The sequence below is a fragment of the Bidens hawaiensis genome, unplaced genomic scaffold (assembly GCF_021521415.1).
Source record: "Bidens hawaiensis isolate Kalapana, Puna unplaced genomic scaffold, B.hawaiensis_p1.1 tig00015451_1, whole genome shotgun sequence".
NCBI classification, from domain to species: domain Eukaryota; kingdom Viridiplantae; phylum Streptophyta; class Magnoliopsida; order Asterales; family Asteraceae; genus Bidens; species Bidens hawaiensis.
Window position 1 is genome coordinate 355,773 of NW_027492381.1, and position 26,799 is coordinate 382,571.

Below are 26,799 nucleotides of genomic sequence, written 5' to 3' on the forward strand. Positions count from 1 at the left end.
GACATAATTCCAAATCACACGAATTATATATATTGATAAATAAAAAAAATATATAGTGTGATGTTGTAGTCTGGTCCGATTTTATACGTCGACTTTTGGTATGAATCGTAAACCAACAAAAACAAAAACGACCGCAAAACCAAACTAATGAGTGGCTTAGACGGGTTTGACTTTGTTCTCAGTATAATAACATGACATCCTTTCTTGTTCAATTTGGTTTGAAACATATTAAAATGAAAATCAAATTGAATTAAACCAAAATTGATTAGAATGAACCGAATTACAAATTTGGTTTAAGAATCGAACTGAATTTTCATTTTTAGTTTTTAAAATTCTGAATTTAGTTCCAATTAAAAAAAACATATTTGTGTATATGAGTGTAGTCCATATATTATGTAGCACAATACACTTTGTAACAACTATAGGTGTACAAATCGGTTTATGTGCCCAAAGCAGTTCGAGTTATAAACCGAATCGGTTTGATCAACTTTAGTCAAAACCGGTCTGGCTAGAAATTGTTTCAGTTGGAAATTGGTATTAGGAGGGAAATAGTCAAACCTCTAGGAACTGATTATGGTCAGGTTGAAACTAGTTTTGCAAAGGGGTCAGGTCCAAACTGGTTTCAAGGTGTGAGAATACAAAGTTTGTGCCGAAAACCGAAATCTTGATACCGATACCAGTATCGAATAGACTAAATCGGTACTTGTACTCCGGGAAAAAATCTCAAATCGGGTTTAGTCTGATATCGGGTCGGGTTTAGTGTTCGGGCCGATACATCAAGGGTATTTTCTAAATGGGTACGATGTAACAATTTTATAATAATCCACCCTGATTCGGCTCAGCCGACAACAAACCCTAGCTTAAACCCAAATCAACAATCAACCTGTGAATCAATCGATTTGGTACTTGGGTAAGTGAATTCAATTCTATTCAATTCGATCTCATAATCTGTTGTTTGTTTTCGTTTTAATTTCATAATCTGTTCGTTCGATTGAATCTAACCCATAATCTGTTTGTTAGTGAAAATATGAAAGATGCTGCTGTTTTCTTTGTAATTGATGATTTCATGTTGAAAGTTGTTAACTTTATTTTTTTTCACAATTTGGGTCGGTTCGAATCAACCCGAATTTGTAACGAATTTGAATTGGTTTAGAACAAAATGAATTTGAATCAGGTTGAACTGAATCTAGTTTAAAAAATGTTTAAACCGAACTACCCGATTTTGAATAACCTGTAACCGATTCGACGAACACCCTTGGTCACTCACTTACTTGCAGTTCAAATTTAGGAAGCATGTAAGAATGTTCTTAATTTGTCACATTTTTAGTTGCAAGTGTTTTGGATTCGGTTTGATGTTACGTTACAGTTCTTCTATTTAGTGACTAGTAAGATATTTTCTAATTCATTTTACATCTATTAATTGTTATTGTTAAGATCTAGCTTTGATGTTACTTTATAAATTTTTGTGAGGATGTTGAACTCTTGTAGATGATGTTGAACTCTATAATGGTGAAATAGGTGAACTTTATAACGCGTTTAGATGTATATATTTTGTTGGTGAAACTATGAAAAGTGCTGCAAATTTAAAACTTTATTTTTTTACAATTTGGGTCAGTTTGAATCATCTTGAATTTGTACCACATTCAAACATTTGAATTCGAATCGGTGTAGAACTCAATGAATTGAATTTTCGATTTTAGAATTTAAAATTTTGAATACGACTCAAATTGAAGAAAAACAAACCATGTATATATGTATATGAGTTTAGTCCATATATTATGTTGCCCAATACTCTCTGTAACATTTAAAAATGTTCAACCTGAATTACCCGATTTGAATAACCTGAAACTGATTTGACGAACACCACTGGTTTGTTTGGATTTGCTTTAATAGGATGTCATCTTTTTAGTTGCAATTGTTTTGGATTCGCTTTGATGTTACGTTATCAATCAATCAATCAATCAATCATACCCAGTAAAATCCCACCGACAGCAGAGCTATAGGTAGGGTCTGGGGAGGGTGGGATGTAGGCACACCGTACCTCTATCCAAAGGAATAAAGAGGTGGCTTCCAGAGAGACCCTCGGCTCTAAGAACATGTGTATGAAGCAAAAAAAAGGAAATCAAAGTTTAACAGTTATATAAAAAACTACTACTAATTATAATAATATTAATAAAAAGGTCACAGTTTAACCGCAATATAAAAGCTAATAATAATAATAAAATATGTAAGGGAAATACCATTATGGTATGTGACCTAAAAAAGTTAACTCTATCCAAAGGAATACAGTTTGATGTTACGTTACAGTTTATTAATTTAGTGACTAGTAAGATATTTTGTAATTACATTTCACACCGGTTAGTGAATCTAATTTTGATTTTTTCTTTATGATTTTAGTTTAGTTTTTTTACCAATTCGTAGTCTGTAATACCACATTTGCGTACTTGCTTATTAACACTGTTTCAAGGTATTAGCGTTCTTGATTGTTTTCCATCATCGTATGTTGTTTTAACTTTTATTCATGTAGGAATAATCGAATTTAACCTGTAAAGTGAGTCTTGTGCTCTTGACCCGTTTAACATATTCAAGTTATTTAACCTAATTGTTCAAGTGGTATTTGACCCAATTAACCTAATTATTCTTTAATTGTTGCTGTTTAATGTATATTTGCTTATAATTTATAATTTAGAGATATGTGTTTAGATGTATATATTTTGTTGTCGGTGAATATATGAATAATGCTGTTGTTTTCGTTGTAATTGATGAGTTTTTGCTGAAAGTTAACAACTTTACTTTTTTCACAATTTGGGTCGGTTCGAATTCGTATCGAATTCGAATCAGTTTAGAACAAAATGAATTTGAATCAGGTTGAACTTGAATCTAGTTTCAAGAATGTTCAAATCTAACTACTCGATTTGAAGTTTTGAACTGATTCGACGAACATCCCTGGTTAATTGCAGTTTAAATTTAAGAAATATATAAGGCTGCTCATATTTGCGTTTAATTTACATACTATTTTGGAGATGATGTTGAACTTTTTAATTGTGAAATAGGGGAACTTTTTGATGCATTTAGATGTATTTTTGTTGGTGATTTTTTTTTAGTATTTGATGAAGTTTTGTTGGAATGTTTGCTATATTCTTTAAAAGGTAGATGCAATTTAACAACTTTATTAATTTTTACAATTTGGGTTGGTTCAAATCAACCTGAATTTGTATATAATTCGAATCGGGTTAGAACAAAATGAATTTGAATCAGGTTGAACTTGACACTAGTTTAAAAAATGTTTAAACAGAATTACCTGATTTGATTAAGCTGAAACCGATTCGACAAACACCCTTGGTTACTCACTTACTTGCAGTTCGAGTTTAGGAAATATGTAAGATTGTTCTTAATTTGTCATCTTTTTAGTTGTAAGTGTTTTGGATTTTTTCTAATTAATTTCACAATTGTTAATTGTTATCGTTAAGATCTAGCTTTGATGTTACTTTATAATTTTTTGAGAGGATGTTGAACTCTTTAATGGTGAAATCATAGTTGTCAATAGCGGTGATAGCGGGCGCTATAGCGCGCTATGTAGCGATGCGGCTATAGGCCGCTATATACAAAATATCGGTCATTTAGCGTGATTATAGCGGTATTTTGGGTTTTTTTTTAAATTTTATTATTTTTTTAATATAAAAAATATTAGAAACCTATTTTTAAGACTTGTTTATCGACCAAACAGCTGCACCTTCCACAAGTTCCACCGTAAAAGCTTATTTTGTGAAAATAAAGCCTAATTATTTGCTTAAAAATTTTCTACTCCTTTATCGCTAAATATGAAATTGCGGTCGCTATTTACCGCTATTTGCTATTGACAACTATGGGTGAAATAGGTCAACTATTTAATGCATTTAGATATGCGTATTTTGTTGTTGGTGAAAATATGAAAAATGGTGCTGTTTTATTTTTGATGAAGTTTTGTTGGGGTGTTTGCTATTTTCTTTGAAACGGCTGCAGTTTAATAACTTCTTTACATTTTGGGCTGTGTTGAATCAGCCCGAGTTTGTACCAGATTTGAACTTTTGAATTCGAATCGGTTTAGAACAAATTGAATTCAAATTGGTTTGAATTCGAATCCAGTAACCTGAGACTGATTCACTGAACACCACTGGTTACTTGCAAATGTTTTGGATTTGCTTTAATATTATTGTTATCTTTTAGCTGCAAATGTTTTGGATTCACCTTGATGTTACGTTACAGTTTATTTATTTTGAGAATAGTTAAATATTTTTTAATTGCATTTCACACCTGTTATAGTGAAGATCTAATTTTGATTTTGTCTTTATGATTGTAGTTGAGTTTCTTACTGTTAACCTATTTGATTATTAATACTGTTTCAAGATATTAGTGTGCTTGATTCTATTTCATCATCATATGTTGTTTTAACTTTTACTCATGTAGGAACCACAAAAAATGGGCAAGACGGTTGAATATGCTGATGACGAACCTCTCAAGATGAAAAAGGAATCGAAGAAGAACAAGAACGTGACTGATGATGATACACTGATTTCTGGTGATTATAATAACCATGTTGAAACAGACGGTGACCGTTTAAAGAAGAAGAAGAAGGATAAACACATGGAAAAGAAGAGGAAATCGGATATGAAAGAAGATGGAGAAACAGACGGTGACTGTTTGAAGAAGAAAAAAGATAAGCATAAGGAGAAGAAGAGTGAATCAGAGTCAAAAGAAGATGGAGAAACAGACGGTGGCGGTTTCAAGAAGAAAAAAGATAAACATAAGGAGAAGAAGAGTGAATCAGAACCAAAAGACAATGGAGAAACAGATGGTGACGGTTTGAAGAAATAGAAAGATAATAAGGAGAAGAAGAGTAAATCAGAATCAAAAGAAGATGGAGAGACAGACGGTGACATTTTAAAGAAGAAAAAAGATAAGCATAAGGAGAAGAAGAGTGAATCGGAGTCAAAAGAAGACGTAAAATCAGACGGCAATTTGAAGAAAAGAAAGGATAAACATAAGGAGAAGAAGGGGGAACCTGAATCAAAAGAAGATGAAGAAACGGACGGTGACGGTTTGAAGAAGAAAAAGAAGGATAAACATAAGGAGAAGAAGAGTGAATCGGAATCAAAAGAAGATGGAGATGAAGATCAACACGATGAGGGTAAATTAGTAAATGATGATTTACAGAAGAAGAATAAAAAGAGGAAGTGAAAACATTCTTCTGAGGAAGCACAAGTAGAAGAAAACGAACTTGACCCAAAACCTGAAAAAAAGAAAACGAAGAAAACAAACGATCAAAATCTGGATACTGAAATGAATATAGATAAGGAAGACAAATCCATGGGGAAACAAAAAGTCAAAGGTAGTAAAGCTAAAGGCAAGGCAATCGAGTCAGGTGAAAACAATACAGAGAAACCTAAGAAAAAATCCAAATCCAAGAAAGTTAGCTTATCGGGTCATGTAGAAGTCTTCCCAACATTAGACACAGAACCGGACAAACAAACAACAAACGGAGACGGTTTGCTACGGGGTAAGAGGTTTACACCGGAAGAAGACGAAATTGTGAAACAAGCGGTTCTCGACTACGTAGTAGAAAAAGGTTTGGGAGATGACGGTTTGAAGATGGTCTTAAACTGCAGTTCTCACAAGGGAATGAAAAAGTGTTGGCAAGAAATCGGGCTTTGCATACCGTACCGCCCTTACACAGCTGTCTATTACCGGGCCCACAATTTGTTTGAACGGGCCGAAACGCGGACATGGACACCAGAAGAGTTTCAACTGCTGAGAGAATATCATAAAAAATACGGCAACGATTGGAAGAAATTAGCTGCGGAGCTCGGTAAGCACAGGTTTCATGTGAAGGACGCGTGGCGAAGAATTAAATTTGAGAATTTGAAATCAGGAAGATGGACTCAAGAAGAGTACCAACAATTATACGATCTCGTGAATCTGGATTTACAAATGAAGATTAGCGGTGAAGAGAAAAAGAAGTCGAAGCATGGGATGTTGAGAGATAATATTCCATGGACTGCGGTCAGTGAGAAGTTGTCAACTAGAACTGACGCAACGTGCTGCGAGAAGTGGTATAATCAGCTGACATCATCACTCGTGGTTGAAAAGAAATGGGCTGATGCGGATGATTATCGTATGATCGGTGCGCTTTACAAACTGGACGCTGCTTGTATTGAAGATGTCGAGTGGGATGATATTCTTGAGCATAGGCCCGGTGAGATTTGTTTAAAAAGATGGCATCAGATGGTGAAATACATAGGGGATTATAGGAGTAAATCGTTTAATGAACAGGTTGACATATTGGCTCAACGTTATTGTCAGGATTTAGCAGAGACCCGCGAGACTTGGGACAACAAACCTTTGGCGGATTGATGTTTGTTTTGCCTGTTTTTGTTTTGTTTGATTTAGCTTAATATTATGCATATTTTATGTTATGTTTATTGAGTAGTTTTTTTGAAACATGGATAAGACTTGTATAATGAGGGTTTTGCAGGGATTTTTTCTTATGTATGAATACTGTTGTAAGTGTTCTTGATGTTGATGAATGCTAAGAAAGTTGAATTAGATTAATTAATTACATATATGACCTTTTAACTCTTGTCTCTCTTACAGTAATTTATAAGTTGTGACTTAAGTTTGATTCTTGCTCTCATCATTTAGTTTCGGTGGTACCAGGGTGATGATGGGAGACTAGGCGAGTATGTGACGTTCACTAGTTATCCTTGAACTGAACGAATTTTATCTCAGAACACTGTTGTGCTTTCAGGCGAGTGTTCACCGGCGTTGGCCTAAGATGAGGGTTTTCTCTGGATCGGAAGGCGGATGTGTCCCGATGCGGTGAATTTAACCAGTAACTTATTTGGAGGATTCATTAGCCGTTTAATAATAATAATAATAATACTCGTTAATTCGCTATGCATGTCAACCTTGACTCGGTAGTTAGGGTTGGCTTTACCAACTAGCAAATCTCAAACAAGCTTTTTTCGAGCTAGTTTTCGGCTGTTTGAGCGACACTACATACGACAAACCCAAAGATATGTCCCACAACAAAAACAAGTTGGGCAATGTACTTTTCAACAAAAATCATCAGATCATGAAGATGCGTTAGACCAAGTTTAGTGGACAGTGTTCAAAACTCCGCCGCCACCATCCATCCCATTGGTTGGTTGTGTGGCTTGGCTCCACCATCATCCTCATCTAGCGTTTTGTACAAATTTACTTCAATTGCCCATATTGTTTCTACTGTAAAAATATTGGATAGTTCATCAAATGTTTAAATGTAAAATCTTGGTTTAGTTAGTGCTATTTGTGGTTGTTTATAAAAATGGCATACGGACATAAACACGTTCATTTTGTATACGAATCAACACGAAGAAGAGAATATAATCATAATAAAATTTGGTTATAAATGTTCAAACATGGTGATACTTGTTTAAGACATGGGCATAATTAGTTAAGCATGATTATGTTTGGTCAAACATGAACAAACCAAAACAAACTCTCTTGTGACAAATACATCAATGATTCAATGACAGTCCGACTAGACTCGCTCCTCTTAATTCTTGTCTTCTCAACTCATTCTTCATCTCATATTCACACTCGAGGCAACTAACCATCACTCGGTGTTAGTAGTTTTAGTGTTATCGACATGATGTAAGTGTTATTGGGATAACTTGATGATTAATTATTAACGAGTTGGGAGATGCAAAAGTGCATGCTCGTTTAATTTCATTAATAATATTCCTGGTTTCCGGTTTATTTGTTGGACCATATATTGGGCTAGTTAAATTAAATGGGTTATTATTACCAAACCAACATGGGCCCATTAACAAAGAGTGATGGATTCAGCCATTATTTATTTGATCCAAATTTGATTTTAATAATTTCACATTTTTGTAGTCAATCGATAATAATTTCACCTTATAAAATAGTTGTCATTGGCCTCACCTTTCACTCTTATTGTTTTCATTTGACTACCGTTCGATAAGTTTTTTTTTTCAAATTTCAAACCGGATGTATTAGGGGTTTTGATCGGAATGAGGATATAAGTTGAAGAAGCGTGGATCGACTCACTGGTAGACGATCTACTTTCCTCGGGTGTGATTATACTATTTCACCGATGGTTTTCTTGGATCTGGGTTCTTCCACCTACAAAATAAACAGCACCGTCAACTTACCCCTCAGAAAGGGACAGAGGGGTCCTCTTTGGGGTAACCCTCCGGTGTGAGAATAAGTATTTGTGGGAGAAGGTAATAATATCAGAGTAAGGAAATCTGGAGAGTATTGCTTAATAGCTGAACACTCTATAATTGGATGTGATTGTGTGTGTTACTGACTGTAACTGTCTGTGATTGAATGTAATTGAATATGATTGAATGTCTCTCCTTGTGGAGTTGATGCTGTATTTATAGTGCTAGGGTTTCCACTGATTGGGCTCAGCCTTGTTGGCCTCCTCCAATTGCTCTGCGCCACGTGTCCTCTGGGACACCTGGTGCTTTCTCATTGGTTATAATCACGTGGTAGCACATGGGTTATGCTGAGTTGTCCACCTTTCATTTGGCAGCTGTCAACATCAGCATATTCTTATTCCTTAAAAAGATACCTTCTGGAAGGTTGTCTGACGTGCACAATCAAGGTTGCCCTAATCCTGATTTGGATAAGGGCGAGGTTGATTATGTGCATGTATGAGGATGCGCCTATCCTGAGGATGCGCGAGGTCTTCTCTTTATTCTCACGCGCAGATGTTTCATGCGCAGATGTGATATGCACAAGCATGTGATATGCGCCACGCGCGGATGCGCCACGCGCAGATGTGATGTGCGTGAGCATATGTGATGCGTGAGCATATGTGATGCCTGAGCATATGTGATATGCGTGAGCATATGTGATGCCTGAGCATGTGATGCATGAGCATGTGATGCATGCGCCATGCGCATAGGTTTTGGCTTTGTGCCTTCATAAAGTCTTGATTTCAAGCCTCTTGTCTATATCTTGTGGGTTGACCCGGATGGCTCGGTGTTGGCGCCATCCGCTGTTACAACGGCAATCAGATCTCATCAGATCTATATATAAAAAAATCACCATGGTTTCTGGCGTTCATAACGTTGATCAAGTTCTGGAGGATATTGAACGTGAGGATGTTAATGAGGGACAGCAGTTTCTGAGGGGGCCGCGTGATTCTACGCGCACCACCAGTAACCGTCCCTTCATCACAACTCCTCACGGCCAGACTGAAACTCCTCCAGACGATCTCACGTTACAAAATCTTGCCGGCGCGAAACAAAAAGGACCAATGGGTCCAGAAGAAGAAACAAATGATCCTAAAGAATGGCTCATAAACGAGCAGCGGCGTCTAATGGACAAGTACAATGAGATGGTCAAACAGAAAAAGCTAGCCGACTTAACACAAAGGCAAGCGTTTGATAAGCAAACTGTTCATGGAACAAAAAGGCCGCGCGCGCCGGAAGAAGGACATTCTGTTCACACTGCACACACTGAGTTCAGTGATGAAGAAGTGCACAGCATGAGGAAGACGCGAGATACTCATGCAGGAGGCTCACAGCTCCGCGCGCCTGTGAACATGGCGCCTGGAGCCAGAGCCGATCTGGATCTGCACATACCGTACAGCCCACCAGTTAGAGGGCAAGTGGACGTAACCACACCGTACAGGCCAGCCATCTTAGTGAAACATTCAAAATTCACTGAGCGCATCGCGAAGGCCCCCATTCAGCACAAAACCAAGATGCCAAGTGGTTTGGGCAAATATGACGGCACAACAGATCCAGATGATTTCTTGCAAGGTTTTTACAACACGGGAAACCTAGAAAGCTGGACGATGCCAACATGGTGTCACATGTTTGCTCGCTGCCTCACGGGCGCGGCGCGTGTCTGGTTCGAGAGCTTGCCGACTGGGCAAATCGATGGGTTCGAGGAACTATTGGAAAAGTTCCAAGCCCACTTCGTACAGCAGCGCAGACACACGCGCGATCCTGATGACATCATGCACTGCGTGCGCAGGAATGATGAAACGATTGAAGACTACATAACACGTTTCAATCAGGAGTCTCTGGCAATCGGAGGTATAACTGAGCAACTCCTGCGCGTGGCCTTTATACAAGGCGCGCGCAGTGATCAACTCCGCCGAGCTCTCGTAAGCAGAGATGGCATGCCCACCACTTGGGCCAAACTAATGGAAGCATCGCGAGTCTTCGCGAGAAATGAAAAACAAATTGCCCAAGATAGGGCAAGGGAAAGAGCGCATCAAGCTGAGTCACCGCGCAGCAAAGAAAAAAGGGGCAAACAGAACTCTGTATGGTCCAGGTTGCAACCAACCAGTTTTTCTTCCGCAGAAAAGCAGGCGCAACCAAGCTCACCCCAGCCCCAAAAAGATGTTCGTAATCGTGGGGAGGGTGACAAGAGGGAAGGCGGCAGAGATCCTAACAGACCTCTGCCAAGAATATGGACTCCCCTCACTAAAACGCCTTCACAGGTGTTAAGCACTGAGAATGTCCAATTCAAAAGCCCCAAGCCACTACACTACAAGGGACCATCAGACAGTGGCAAGTACTGTGAGTTTCACAAGTCCACAGGACACAACACTGATGCATGCCACCACTTGAAGGATGCAATTGAAAAGGATGTGAAATCAGGCAAGCTGACTCACCTGGTAAAAAACTCAAGACCAGAAAATGAACAACCAGAAGGAGCCTCTGCCAGCAAAAAGTACAAAAGAATCTGTGTAGCCGAGGGAGGAAGGCAAGGGCAAACATCAAGAAAGAGAAGCGCGCAAATACAAGGAGATTGGCGCGAGCAACAAGTAATCTTCCCAAGAATCAGGGGAGGCCCTTCCATCAGCAGTCCTCTTGTTATCACTACACACATTGCTCATTACGAGGTGTCAAAAGTCCTGGTGGACACTGGCAGCGAATCAGACATCATGTATGAGCAATGTTTCAGAAAACTTGATCCGGCAGACCAAGCAAGGCTTGAAATTGTGAATGCACCAATCTCTGGTGTTTCAAATGAAATCATTCATCCCCTAGGTCAAATACAATTTGAGCTAACTATGGGGGATGAAAAACACAAGCGAGCCGAAGTTGTTAACTTCTTGGTCTTGCCCACCACTTCTTGCCACAATATGATCTTGGGTAGGGGAACGATTGCCCAATTCAACGCCATACCGTCGCCAGCGCACGGCGCGTTGGGGTTCCCAACACCAACAGGTGTAACTTTTGTATACCGAGATCATTTGTGCGCAGTGACAAGTACTCCGCGGGAGGGGAGAATGAAAATTCCAATGGCAGAAAACGCGCCAGAGGAATGGATTCTCAACCCGAAATTCCCGGAGCAAAAAATCACAATTGGCGCTACGATATCAGACGACACGAGGTTGAGAATGAAAAGGTTGCTCACAGCATATATGTCGGTCTTCGCGTGGCAACACTCTGATATGACTGGGGTTCCGCGAGACCTGGCACAACATTCTCTCAACACGTTCAAGTCTGTAGAGCCAATTGCTCAAAAGAAGAGAGTCATGGGGGATGAGAAAGCGAGGGCCATGAATGAGCAGGTTGAGGATTTACTGCGCGCAAACATCATCCGCCCGATACGATACCAGACGTGGGTAGCCAATCCTGTGATGGTAAAGAAAAGTAACGGGTCGTGGAGGATGTGCATTGACTTCAAAGACCTCAACAAAGCGTGCCCAAAAGATTGTTACCCCCTCCCAAACATCGACGCAAAGGTGGACTCCGTGGCGCCAATCAAGCTCAAATGTTTCCTGGATGCCTACAAAGGCTATCACCAGATTCAAATGGCACCACAAGATGAGGACAAGACCGCATTTAGAACCGACAAGGGTGTTTTTTGCTACACAAAAATGCCCTTTGGTTTGAAGAATGCGGGCGCCACCTACCAAAGACTTATGGATGCCGTTTTCAGCGAGCAAATCGGAAGAAACCTAGAAGTCTATGTGGATGATTTGGTGATCAAGAGCAGGGAGGAAAAGCAAATGCTCAAAGACATCGAAGAAACCCTTGGGCGCCTAAAGGAAGTTAACATGAAGCTCAATCCGAGCAAATGCACTTTCGGTGTACTAGAGGGAAAATTTCTAGGTGTAATGGTCACCAAGGATGGTTTCAAGGTGAACCCTGAGAAGGTGGAGGCCATCCTTGACATGCCCTCGCCATCCACCATGAAAGAGGTCCAGAAGCTGAATGGTAGATTGGTTTCAATCAACAGGTTCCTAGCAAACCATGCAAGCAAATCTACCCCATTTGTCAATACATTGAGAAACTGCTTAAAGAAAAGCCAGTTCAAATGGACTCCTGAGGCCGAGCAAGCTTTCAGTGAGATTAAAGAATGTTTGATAAATCTGCCCGCGCTCACAGCTCCACTTCCTAGTGAAACTCTGACACTGTACCTATCAGCAGGAGAGCGCGCCATCGGCGCAGTATTGTTGGTGGATCGCAAGGGAATCCAAACGCCAATATACTATGTGAGTCGGGTGCTGACAGATCCTGAGACGCGCTACTCCATCATGGAAAAGTTAGTTTTGTCACTAACACACGCGTCGCGCAAGCTTCATAGATATTTCAATGGTCATCCCATTGAAGTACTGACTGGTTACAACATCCAGCAAGTCTTGCGGCGCCCCGCGCTCTCGGGAAGGCTGACAAAGTGGGCCCTGGAATTAGGTGAACAAACGATCGCCTATAAGCCCCGTCCAGCAATAAAAGGACAAGTCTTAGCTGAGTTCATCGCGGAAATTCCAGAAGAAAAAATTGAAGAGGCTCAGCGCGAGGTAGACCCTCCGCGAGCCAATGATGAAGAAAATGTTTGGAGATTGTTCACTGACGGAGCTTCAAATAACGAAGGGTCCGGCGCAGGCCTCAAACTGGTGGATCCAGAGAATCAGGAATATACTTACGCCATCAGGTTGGACTTCAAGAGCACCAACAATGAGGCTGAGTATGAAGCCCTGCTAGCCGGCCTGCGCATCGCGCAAAAATTCGGAGTTAAAAAGCTAGAGGCCCATGTTGATTCATACTTGGTAGCAGCACAGGTCAATGGCCTTTATGATGCCAAGGAGAACACCATGCCTCTATATCTAGAGCAGGCGAAAAAACTCATCGAGCAATTTGACTGCTTCAGAATCATTCACATTCCGCGCAGTGAAAACAAATCTGCAGACGCGCTGAGTAAGATGGCATCAACCAGTTTTGATCACTTTGGCAAAGATGTCAGGGTAGAAGTAATGAGCAACCCGTCGGTGGTAGCGAAGTCTGTCCTGGTAACTCATACAACCCCTTCATCATGGATAACTCCAATAATGGAATTCTTGAAAGAGGGAAGAGTACCAGACGATCGCGCACAAGCGAGGAAGATAAGGCACAAATCGCAGAACTATGAACTGCTTGATGGCACATTATATCGACGCTCTTATCTTGGACCGCTCATGAAATGCCTAGATGCTGAGGAAGCAAGCTATGTGATCAGAGAGATACACGAAAGAATATGTGGAATACATGCTGGCCCGCGCATGGTGGTTGCCAAGGCAATGAGCGCAGGTTACTATTGGCCTGGCATGTACTTGGACGCTCTAAAAGAGATCCAAAAATGCAAAGCATGTCAGAGCTATGCGCCAAACACCATGCGGCCAAAAAACAACTTGATTCCGGTGACCTCCGCATGGCCTTTCCACAAATGGGCAATCGATATTGTGGGTCCCTTACCGCAAGCGCCAGGGCGAGTAAAATTTTTGGTAGTGGCAGTAGACTATTTTACAAAATGGGTTGAAGCCAAGCCACTAGCAAAAATCACAGCCGAAGTGATGAAGCAGTTTATCTGGAGCCACATCATATGCCGTTTTGGCTTGCCCATGGAAATTGTGAGCGATAATGGCAAACAATTCACTGACAAGAAGATATCCAGCTGGCTCAAGGAATTGCGCATCAACCAAATTTTCACTTCAGTTTATCACCCTCAGGGGAATGGACAAGTGGAACGCGCGAACCAAAGCTTGTTAAATGGGCTGAAGAAAAGGTTGGAAGGAGAATCCCATTCTTGGGTCGAAGAGCTACCTAATGTCCTGTGGGCACACAGGACATTAAGCAAAACCAGCAATGGCGAATCCCCGTTCAGCCTAACCTATGGAACGGAGGCTATGATTCCAGCAGAAATTGGATGGCCATCCCATAGAGTGCTCATGATGAGCAAGATTGATAACGAGCGCGAAAGAATGTTGGATCTCAACTTACTGGAAGGGCGCAGAGAGGCGGCTATCATCAGTGAAGCCAAATACAAGAAAAAACTGGAAAAATATTACAACCAGCGTGTGAAAGAATGCCACTTTAAGAAAAATGATTTTGTCCTTCGAAACAATGAAGCTAGCCGCGCGATACCCCCGGGAAAAATGTCCCTCAATTGGGAGGGACCATATCAAGTCTTGGAAGAATTGGGAAAAGGCGCATACGCCTTAAAAGATTTGAATGGAAAGAAGATCCCGCGCGCATGGAACGCGGCACAGCTTAGAAAATGTTTCATGTAAAAATTGTCAAGTTTGTAATCAAGGCTTGATAAGCCATTATGAATAATGATACGCGCTATCTTCTCTTAATGTGGATTCTATTACCTTTTGCATACATGTTTCACACTTCCCTTTATTAATTTTGAGCAATATGACAACATTGTATTGACATCAAAACGAAATAAAAACGAAGTAAAACATACATGCGCGAGCTTCAAGCTCAAACGCGTTAACGAGTCTTAACTCTAAAACGTCAGGGCCTTAGCCCAATTCTATTACCTTTTGCATACATGTTTCACACTTCTCTTTATTAATTTTGAGCAATATGACAACATGGTATTGACATCAAAACGAAATAAAACGAAGTAAAACATACATGCGCGAGCTTCAAGCTCAAACGCGTTAATGAGTCTTAACTCTAAAACGCCAGGGCCTTAGCCCAATAATGTGAGCTTTAGCTCAAATCACTCACAACATCCCTCTTACATGCTGCGCAGCCTGACCACAAAACACCTAAACACAACTAAGGCAAAGCAAATGCCAAAACATAGTTGTTAAGGTCTCAGGTTGGGGTCGCGCATGAAATTGTAGTGGATATCTGAGTAACACATTGACGCGTAAAGGCTAAAAACTCATAATTCCATAAACGCGCGATAACGTCGCGCAAAAGAGGAATAATGAAAGCGCCAAGACACGTGTCAACATAATCAAGATATGGCAAAATCACTTACAACCTTGTTCTTATTCCAACGTGCAAGCATATCTTATATTCAACAAGCAAACATTCAATATAAAGAGATGAATGGGGAATGCGCAAGATGCGAAGAAGGGAAAAACAGAATTTCATTCCAAAACATTGAAATTTACAAGTTTACAAGATGAGATACAAACTACAAATAAAAATAAAAAACATGAAGGGCTTCTCAAGTCTCCACGTTGACATCAGCCTCTTCATCATCCTCATCATCGCCCTCGACATCTGGCGCAGCCTGCTCCTCGTCATCTCCAAACTGACCATAGTCAAGTTGTTCATCTTGAATGGAGTCTTCTATCACAACAGTGTCAGGAGCGGATCCTTTGGCCACGCCAGAGCCGCTTGCAGGAGCAGCAGTCCCCGCGCCATCATCGCCGCCACTAGCCCCTTCGCACTCGTCAAGTAATTTCTTTAGCGCGCCGAGGTCGGGCTGGTCAGCAAGCGCGGATATCTGCAAATCATAAGCAAAAATATGAGTACAAAAAGACTTAAAAAATAAGTCAAGGCAATCTCATTTAGGTTAAAATACCTGCGCAAGGATGGGAATGGGAGTATTCATATACTTCTCCCCCATCGCGGCCATCTCCGCGCAGGCAACGTCGCTCTGATAAGGGTACTCGGATGGGTTCTTCTTCAACATGCCATATTCATAGCCATCCGTAAACCCTTCAGCTCGACCCACCAAGCGCGCGGCAGCGTTGCAGTCCATCACAAGGGCCTGAAACTCGTCTGAGTATTTCATCGCGAAAGCACAACGAGTCATGCCCTGTGAGATTAGCCATTGGCGATCCTGCGCGAGGCCAGCAACAGACGTCTCGAGGACAGGAACCTGAGAGTTTAATAACTCAACAGTTTCCTTAGTCTTTTTCAGCTCCTCTTTGTCGGACGCTGCTGCCGCCAAGGTTTCTTCTTTTTCCGCCCGCGCAGCATCAAGTGCTTCCTGGCTAGACGCTGCCGTCGCCAAGGCTTCATCTTTATCGGCCTGCGCGGCCGCTAGCTCCTTCTTCAGGCGCGCAACCTCACTCTCCAGTGATGATTTTTCAGTTATAGACTGGACAAGAGCTTGGTCACGCGCCTCCGCCTCCAGCTCCAAGTCGCGCGCTCTGCGCGCGTACTTGGCCGCGTCCGCCTCCGCCGCATGCAGCTTCTCCCGCGCAGACTGAAGCTCATGACCGCGCTTCACGAAGGCGCTGTTGGCACTTGCTCTGTTCTCACTGAGCTCTGCTTGGAGCTTCTCAGCTCTCTCGCGAGCATCAGAAAGATGCCAAGCAGACACCTTAGCCTCTTGCTTGGCTTCCGCAAGAGCATCACGTACTTTTACGTAATCATAGCGAAGCTCTTGGGAGGCAGCAAAGAAGGCCGACCCAGCAAACATATGATCGTTGAGCAAGTCGTCGCGAGCGCGGTCCTCCTGGAACCTCCTTTCAGAGGGAGGCACAGCATGAGCCCAGAATTCCACACACACACCCATGGACTGAAATGTGCTATCTTCAGTTATATTCCATCTCGGGCGGTAAATGTGATCGGCTTCCTGCAAAAACAAAGTAATTATCTAAGTCATCAAAACATTAAGATGGAAGTCCGCGCAGCGGAGCAAAAAAGAACAAATACCTGCGGGGATGAAGCAGAAAAGTCAGCGCCAACCCCACGAGAAGGCTCCGCCGCGAAGCCTCGTGGCGCTGCAGGACTGGCGCGACCACGGTCGGAGTCTTCAACTTCAAACTCCTCATCCTCCTCGGAAACAGGCCTTTTCTCCTGCGACCTAGAGCCAAAATCGGTCTCGCGAGGAGGGCTGTGCGCAGGAGGAGGTGAGGGAGGTCTCGACGCCGCCAGGTCGGCGCGCAAAACGGCCTCCTGCTCCTTAGTAATCCCGATGAGGGGAGATTCATCGCTTGCAGGAGCAGGAGCAGAGCCAACGGCGCTGGCACCGGCGCCAGGAGTGCCGCCAGCAGCTTGTACGCCAGCTACGGCTTCTATGAAAAAATCAACAAAAAGAAATGGTTCATGACTTGATCTAAAAGAAAGTCAGAAAATAAGAGCGCAATACGTACCTTGGCGCAACTCCGTTCGCAAAGCAAACATCGCCATGAAGTCCATTCTACCCTTCTTTGAGGGTAAAACAGGGGACTTCGAAGCGACCTCCGGCGCAGCCTCGGCATCTTGTTGCGCTGTCGCCGGCTCTACAAACATTTGAGTAAGACAAGATTCATTAGTAATTCTATAAGAATCGCGCTCATAGAACCATAAAAGATAAGCAAAGGATAAGCAAAGTATACCTGTCGAAGGCGTAACATCGCTTCCCTTTTCCGCAGCGCGAAGGGAGGAGGTAGTGGCACCATACCTCAGGTGGACAGGAGGTCTGCCCACTTTTTGAGGCAGGGAAGACAAGGAAACCTTGGTGGTAAACTCCTGGGTTTTCCCAAATCCCCCCGCCTGAGTAGGAGGATCCTGAACAACAGGGGCAACATCTTTCTTCTGTTTCTTACTGGCCCCTGCGCCAGTTTTCCCCTTAGCTTTACGCTTTAGTTGGGGCGCCTCCTCCTCCTCCTCCTCCTCTTCCGCGAGCTCCAGCTCGTAGTTTTCGAGCGCATCTACAATACATGCAACAGAAGTGTTAGCAAAATTTGGTATTATAAAGGAAAATGCATAAGTACAAAGGCTTACCAGGCGCATCGCTGTCGAAGACAAATCCCAGATCAACAGGGATGAACATGTCATCAAAGCGATCGGGGAAACCAACCTCCCCAGCGCCGAGCGTGACGGAGCCACCCTCCATATGCTCATCATATGCGGCGTGGATATACTCCTTGGTGACTGCACAAAATAAGTCAAATGATATCAGCAAAAATAATTTTATTCGCGCAGAACTAAAGCAATGAGATAAACTTACACAAGCCGTCGACTTGGATAACGGGCTCAGTCGCGCTGTCCGCCCACCTCCTGCTCATACCAACCCCCACCAGCGCCTCCTCACAAATGTTCTTGGCGGGGGATGGTTCAGCGGTCAACTTATTAACCCAGGCGCCAGTTGGGTTCTTGAGGACACCCACATCCGCAGGCGCAGAAGAAATCGCGCGCATCGTCATGCGGATGGGGATCACACCAGCCCTGATGTAAAAAAACCTCTCAGACCAGTCATGAAGGCTCTTGAATGAAACAGTGGAGCACTTCACCTTCTGACTGCGAGGAATGAAGGAGAACCAAGAATCTTGGATCTTGGGCTTGTAAAAAAACTGAAAGCGCCGAGGGGTGGGCTCCTCGCGCTGGGATTTGCACATGAACTCAAAGTGAGTCATGCGCACAAGTCCAAACGGATGGACTTGGGATATATGAATCCCATAAAACTTAAGCAGTGCACCCACAAACCTTGTCATCGGGAGACGAAGGTTGCAGTGGGTGAAAAAATGGCTATAAAGGGATATATAGCCGGTAGGCGGGTCCGCCGCCGTTTGCCCGGCCCCAGGCAACATGCAGCCAAACACAGGGAGAAAACCCTGAGAGGCGATAAGGCTGTCAAGATCAGCCTGCCTCAGTTTGCAGGGGATTTCATTCCACCTCTTCACGGCCTTGGTCCTCCCTACCTCCTCCGATGAGACCTCAGCAGCCTTCTTCCCCTTGCCGGTCTTCTTCAATGTAGACATTACTAACGATTTTCTACGGCAATGGATGGGGGAGAGTGTGTTGTCTGAGCTATCAGACATACAACTGTGACAACGAACAAGGGTTGCTTCTGAAGAGCAGATATTTGGAAGCAGAACAAAGGTAATCGGAAGGCAAGGAAAGAAAGAAAAGAGCTCTGAATAATAAACAAGAAGATGAAGGATAAAAAACTCTAAAAGGGCTGGCTTTTATAGGCCCAGGAGAGAGAAAAATTGGTGCTGATCGGACTTCACGCGCCCCCACTCGCAGGTGTAAGCCAACGGGAGCGCGACACGTGTACATGAAACTGTGTGAGGGGACACGAAAAGAAACTGTACAGCTGCTGCCAGAGTTCACGCGCCACCACTCGCACGAACAGACCAACGCGAGCGCGACACGTGTCCCTGACACTATTTGAGGGGACACGAAAGGCAACTGTAGCACCTCGAGCACACGAAAGGTCTGACACGTCTCCATCACTGACGCATGTCAGCGACAACCAACCACGTATAGGGACGATTCGTTTTCAAACAAAAGGATAGAATTTCGCGCAACGATGAATAATAAGAAGAAAAAGACAAACACCTACTAAAAGAGCAAACTATTAAGTCTAATATCTATCTTACCTCGCTCGCGCGAGACAAGACACACATTAGACTGGGGGGGCTTGAAGAGGTATGTACCCGCCTCAACACCGAGCCAGGCGGGTCAACCCACAAGATATAGACAAGAGGCTTGAAATCAAGACTTTATGAAGGCACAAAGCCAAAACCTATGCGCATGGCGCATGCATCACATGCTCATGCATCACATGCTCAGGCATCACATATGCTCACGCATATCACATATGCTCACGCATCACATATGCTCACGCACATCACATCTGCGCGTGGCGCATCCGCGTGTGGCGCATATCACATGCTTGTGCATATCACATCTGCGCATGAAACATCTGCGCGTGAGAATAAAGAGAAGACCTCGCGCATCCTCAGGATAGGCGCATATCATACATGCACATAATCAACCTCGCCCTTATCCAAATCAGGATTAAGGCAACCTTGATTGTGCACGTCAGACAACCTTCCAGAAGGTATCTTTTTAAGGAATAAGAATATGCTGATGTTGACAGCTGCCAAATGAAAGGTGGACAACTCAGCATAACCCATGTGCTACCACGTGATTATAACCAATGAGAAAGCACCAGGTGTCCCAGAGGACACGTGGCGCAGAGCAATTGGAGGAGGCCAACAAGGCTGAGCCCAATCAGTGGAAACCCTAGCACTATAAATACAGCATCAACTCCACAAGGAGAGACATTCAATCATATTCAATTACATTCAATCACAGACAGTTACAGTCAGTAACACACACAATCACATCCAATTATAGAGTGTTCAGCTATTAAACAATACTCTCCAGATTTCCTTACTCTGATATTATTATCTTCTCCCACAAATACTTATTCTCACACCGGAGGGTTACCCCAAAGAGGACCCCTCTGTCCCTTTCTGAGGGGTAAGTTGACGGTGCTGTTCATTTTGTAGGTGGAAGAACCCAGATCCAAGAAAACCATCGGTGAAATAGTATAATCACACCCGAGGAAAGTAGATCGTCTACCAGTGAGTCGATCCACGCTTCTTCATAAGTCGATTGATTGAAAACCTATCTCTCATTCCCATTTAACAAATTTGGTTTTATATATTTAGCTTGAGCTTGAGATACTGTCAGAACCTAGAACTAATGAATAGAATTGTCTGAAAATGTTTTTGATGTGTTTTGAGCGGGAAAAGTAATTTAACATAAATGAATAACGAGATGAAAATTAAAAAAAATTCTAAATACCAAAATTTTAATTTTTGTTGCTCTATAAATGACCTCATAAATTTATATTTGATTATTTTAACATTTTTATAACAACCCTTAAACTTAAAAGGATAATTATCAGGTCAGCCTAGATGTGCAAAATTGCACAAACAAGTTCTAGGTCCAAATCATTTCGGGTTAAAACCGCATTGAAAAGTCAGAGAATCAAAATTTTATTAATCTGTATTTTAAACATGTTTGTGTTTGAGTTAACCTATATTTTATTCATTTTATACTTGGGTTAACATGTATAATAAAAGTATAAAACACATCATAATAGGTAACTTAAAGTTGAAAACTTTTGATGTTTTTAACTTTTAAATTGAAAAGGATACAAGTCAAAACTTTGGCCAGGAAAAATGATTATAATGTTTGGTATAAAAGAGTAAAAGTGGTGTAATCTTAAAAGAGTTGACTTAAGCTAGGTGGACTGGACATGGTACGCATAATGCTACAGGCTTACATCGTCCGATCAAAACAAATCAAATCTTTTTATTTTCAATTAAATTTATTTTTAAAACATAAGACAGATAAACTAATTAAATTATGATATCTTTCTTTTATCTTCTTCATGTTGGAATGCCATTGGATGTATCTCTTCACTTCTTTTTCATTTTCATTTTAATAATAATAAATACAATAACAAAACAATGTCACATCTTCAAATGAAAAATAGACTCATGAATATATGGTTGGAGATATGATATGGTGGAGGGTTGGGGTGTTCAATATCCGAATCGAACTCGAATAAATCCAATTTTGATTCGACTCGCATTCAATTTTAAAGGTTTGAATTCGGTTTTCAACCATTTGAATTTGATTCGGTTCGAATTCGTTTTTAGAAATCAAATTTCGAATCGAATACGAATTTATGATTTTAAATTTGATTCGATTCAAAATTCGAATTCAAATTATGTCAAAAGTTATAAAGACTAAAAAGTTAAAAAGTTATTAAGACTATGTGTATTGGGTGACGTCCCAACCACCTCACTATCAATCCAAGCGTCAAATCATTATAGGGGAATGCTAAGAGGGCGTTAACCCTTTCTTAGTTATGCTTGTAACGGGCTTGAGGGTGGGAGAGCACGGGTCCACCAACTTTTCGCTAATTAAATGAGAACGCACTTCATTTTTATTTTGTTTTATAATGTTTTTCTTTTGTTTGATTTACTAGCTAAACCAAAAAAATGATTAAACACAAAAGTCAAAAGTGAAAAAAACGAGTGTCATTTGCATACATGACAATGACATGATTAAATTTTTATTTTAATTTTTAATTAAACAACTACACAATATTCTAATAACATCAAAACTCAAAATCATTAAATGACATTATAATGATAAAAAATATATATGTTAACAATTTGTTTTTATATCAAAATGACTTGTAGTCTAATGATATCAAGGTGATTGCTAAGATGAAGTCTCTCTCAAACAATGAGGATTCAAGTTTCATAATAAACAAAAATCGTGTAACTAATCTTAATAATCGTTTGCTAATATTACAATTCATAGAATAACACGTTATATATTTTTTATGTATAAGTGTATAACCATATAATATTTTTAAAAGTTTTATAAATTATGAATCAATTTTATGCAAGATGTGTCAAAAATTGGGTTTCAATATGTAAAAACATAGATGTTACATCAATATAGCAGGTAGGCGGGCAACAAGCTGCGCCACCACCCCTTTCTGAATTGCAAACCCTAACCTGCTAAAGACATACCCCTGCCCCTTTGGAGTCGACACATTGCTATGCACAACCTGTTGGACCCTGGTTAGAAAACGGATAGCTTCCGGTGCCAAGGAGCCAAATGTATCAAAAGCCAGAGGGACAAAAACATGTTGGTTCTCTTCGCAGGCTTTAGCATGTTTCTCCACCTTCTTCGTTTCAGCCATTTTCATTGCTTACCCTGCTACAAACCCATTATCCCTCAAACCAGCTAAGGGAGATACCCCTGTGAGGTCAACACAAGTGTGTTTTCCCCCGGCCCAACCAAAGACGAGCAAATCTACCGGTCGTAGAGTGGATCTCCCTTCCGTGGGGTCTGTAAGGAAGTTTACGGGGGCTTCCTTTTTAGCTGATATCCCAGCTCGCCTTAAAATGTCCCAAAGAACGTCCCGCACCCAATCATGTCGGTATTTGAACCCAGGCATCTCCTTGCAATGAACCGCATGCTCTCCGAATTTATCCAGGCAGGCCTTACGGCAGATCGGACATGTTTCGTCTTCTGGGTACATTGGGACCATCAAACGGTACTTAAGAATGGCCCTATACTCGACCGCAGACATGCTTTGGCCCAAGCCATCAATCGGGATAACGGTCAGAAAATCTTGGGCATGAGGACCTTGTAAGCATTCAAAAACCGCCTTCTGTCGGGGGGACAATCCAAAAACTTCTCCCAGGCTCTGAGCGATTTTTCCAAAAAGGGCATTCGCCAAAGTTTTTTGAGGCTTTGGTGGGGCGGTGTCCATATTAGAGAAACCGCCAATATCAAAGTCTGGGAGAGCACCATTTAGGCGTTCCAGGGCCTGCACGTAGTCTGGGTCCAGGTCGACAACTCCGCTATTCCTTAAGATGTGATTCTGTAGCTTCCAAGACTGAGCCCTCGACGCTACAAAAGTGTAAACCCCAACATCATGAGCCGAAAGAAGGCCTAAACCCCCTAAGCGCATCGGTAAAGATGCAAGTCGCCACTGAAGATCACCAAAGAACGGGCCTCCACATACAACTATGTCTTCAATGGCTTCTCGTAGCCCCTTATCAAAACAGGATACCGCATCATCCATCATATGGGGGTGGCATGTTCGTAACCCAAAAAGCAACTTAGCAACCCCCATGCAAGACCTAAGCAGGAGGAGTTCGCTCTGGGGATCCCTAAGACAAGGTAAGAGTTTCATAAGATCAACCGCACGAGATGCTCTCCGCCTCGTCAACTCCTTAATAAAGTAGGGATCTCGACTAACAGCCCCTCCAAGGAGCTTTACCCCTCTCTCTGGTCTACCAATCCCACTAGGGAAGAGCCCATCTTTGACTTTCACCCCATTACACACTGGCCAAAAAACCTCAGTTTTCTTAATATTAAGTTGCAGCCCCAATGATGGCCCTTCCGAGTTGATAATGTCTAGGGCTTTAGCGACTTCGTTGGCACCACCAATAATAGTCCCATCATCCAAGTACCAAGCATGAAATGGGAGGTTACAGTCATTTTATGCAACTTCTTAATTAAGAATTTCTAATACTAAAAGTCTTTTTAACACATGGTTCATGAGACGTTTGTTAAATACTACTGCCGTGATAAGTTTAATAATATTTAGATGGTTTTTATGATTATTATTATCCATGTCACATGTGTATATTGTCATTATATTTATGGGTGGGACCGAGCCATGTTATGGGTGTATATGTATAGAGTATATAGTGTATGGAGTAATGGGTGGTGGTGGCTACGACGATAGTGGTGGCAACAGTGGTGGCGATGGCGGTGACGATCAGGTGGCGGCGGTGATGGTTGTGGTGGTGACGACTACGATGGTGGCAGGTGGTGGTGGCGGTGGTTGCCAAGTGGCGGTGTCGAGAGAGCATCGTGAAAAAAGAATAAAATGAAAAAAAGGAGGTGGGGGGATGACTTTGATAGAATGAGATTCCGTATGTAATCGTTGATTTCATTCATTGACTAACCAAAACACCCATTATCGCATTCCGTCACAATTTTCATTCCATTTCTACTGTCATTACCAAACACCACATAAGGGTGGAGGGGTGGAGAGCGGGTACACCACCCCCACCTCCCCCATTTTCCCTGTCAGGCATCAGTTTCAAGTGATATAACTTGGCGAAGAACCATCAAGAGTAGGGACGAGCATGGTACCGGACCGGTACCGACCGGTCCCGATCCCGAAAATCCCTAATTTTTGGTACTGGTACCGAAATATTCGGTTTTGTACCGGAGGTAAAAAAATAGGGAAATACCGGTACCGTACCGATCCCGAAACTTAAAACTTTGATACCGATCGGTACCGGTCCCGATTTTGCCCATCCCATCCCTAATCAAGAGCAATGTTTTTAAACCCGGACCGGCTGGTCGGACCGGGACCCGGTAGACATCCGGGTCAGGTTCACCTAAACAACCCGTTTTCTAAATACTCGGAAAACCCGGCCGGGTTTGCCGGTGTGCGGTTCAACCGAACCGGTGAACCGGCAGATGCTTCTTTCCCTAATCAAGAGGGATGTTTTTAAACCCGGACCGGGACCCGGTAGACATCCGGGTCAGGTTCACCTAAACAACCCGTTTTCTAAATACCCGGCCGGGTTTGCCGGTGTGCGGTTCAACCGAACCGGTGAACCGGCGGTCGAACCGGCAGATGCTTCTTTTTGTTTGTTACTTTGTTAATTTAAAAATAATCTACATGCCGGGAATCGAACCCAAGCATGCACCCACACAAATGCTTTATGGACATGGCATTAACCAACTAACCAGGCCTAATTGTTGGTTTTCTAGATGAAACATTAATCCTATATACTTATTCCCACATATTCTATCTCTTACAATTCTAATTGGTGCCATGCCATCGTGTAACTTAACTGTAACAATAAATCAAATTCTGTCTATTCTTTTTTCTTAATTACCGTCATTTCTACCATTGCAATGAAAAGGATAAAGGATGTATTAATTTTATCATTGCATTGTTCATCAAAGCTCGACGTTGATTACAATATTCATGCATAATTTATATTTTTAATATTTTATATTACGGCATCCGGGTCGATGTCCGGTCCGATCTCCCGGGCCCGTCTGACCAGTGACCCGGTAAGGCGCCCAGGTCGATGTCCGGTCCGGGTCTGAAAACAATGATCAAGACTCAAGAGTGAGCATGTGTGTGCATGATGTAGCAGTTTTTTGCAGGTGATGTTTAGTTAGTGATAAAACATCAGCTGAGTTGGATGCCGATGATTAGTGGCCCAACTCCCCCCCCCCTCTCCAAAACCCACACATATATACCACATAGAGATACAGTTTTATAATATCCTACTTTATAAAATTTGAGTTTAAAGTTTCTATAAAGACATACTTTCACATGTTGTACCATATTCTTAAAAGTTGTTTTTATTTGGAGGCTTTCAAAATTATGTTAGCATTTTGGTTAATGATATAATTTGAATGCACACGACTCATTACGCGAAATAGTAACAATTCACAATTTGGTGCACTTGGGGTGTTACAAAGAGAATTGCATTTTTTCAAAAAACTTGTATGTTAGCATTTTGGTTAATGATATAATTTGAATGCACACGACTCATTACGCGAAATAGTAACAATTCACAATTTGGTGCACTTGGGGTGTTACAAAGAGAATTGCATTTTTTCAAAAAACTTGATAGTGACTTATGGATATATCATATATCCTGTCAATTTACTACTTATCAACTAACACTATATTTATTTACCTTGTTTCATTGAATGAGAAGTACTACTTAGTCAACAATTTTGTTATTTGATTATGGGGGTGTTTGGGATTCCTTGTTTTACCTTCTTATAATTTTTCATTAAGTTAATAAATTACAATATTGTAACTTATGAAACTTTTCCTCTCACAATATAAGAAATTCCAAACACCTTATTACTTTTTAAAAAATTTATAAGTTATAAGTCGGTGAAAATAAGCAATCCCAAGCACCCCCTATGGGCTATGTATATATTACTCGTCAATAGTATACATTGTTGCAACATTACATATTACACTAAACAGTTTGTTAAAGCCCAAACATCATCACCTTATATTTTTATCTTGACCTTATTAATTTAAGGTTTTAAAAGAGTGATTGGTTCTTGGTAGCATACCATGACTTAAATGTTTTACGGGTATGTTTGGCAAAACTAGCTAATGACGGGTGGCTGGAAGCTGGTGGCTAGTGGTTAGTAGTTGTTAGCTATAGTTTTTTTTAGATATATTTACGTGTTTGACATGGTAGCTATAACTTTTAATAAAATG

At 41.6% G+C, this 26,799-nt stretch overlaps 1 pseudogene across 1 annotated transcript; it reads left to right on the top strand.

Annotated features, from left to right (window-relative positions):
- Positions 1-810: 810 nt before the first annotated feature.
- LOC143549235 (uncharacterized) lies at positions 811-6,548 on the top strand (annotated as a pseudogene). Its single transcript, XR_013138109.1, has 3 exons — positions 811-910; positions 4,447-4,798; positions 5,054-6,548. The product of XR_013138109.1 is annotated as an uncharacterized LOC143549235 (transcript).
- Positions 6,549-26,799: the final 20,251 nt, after the last annotated feature.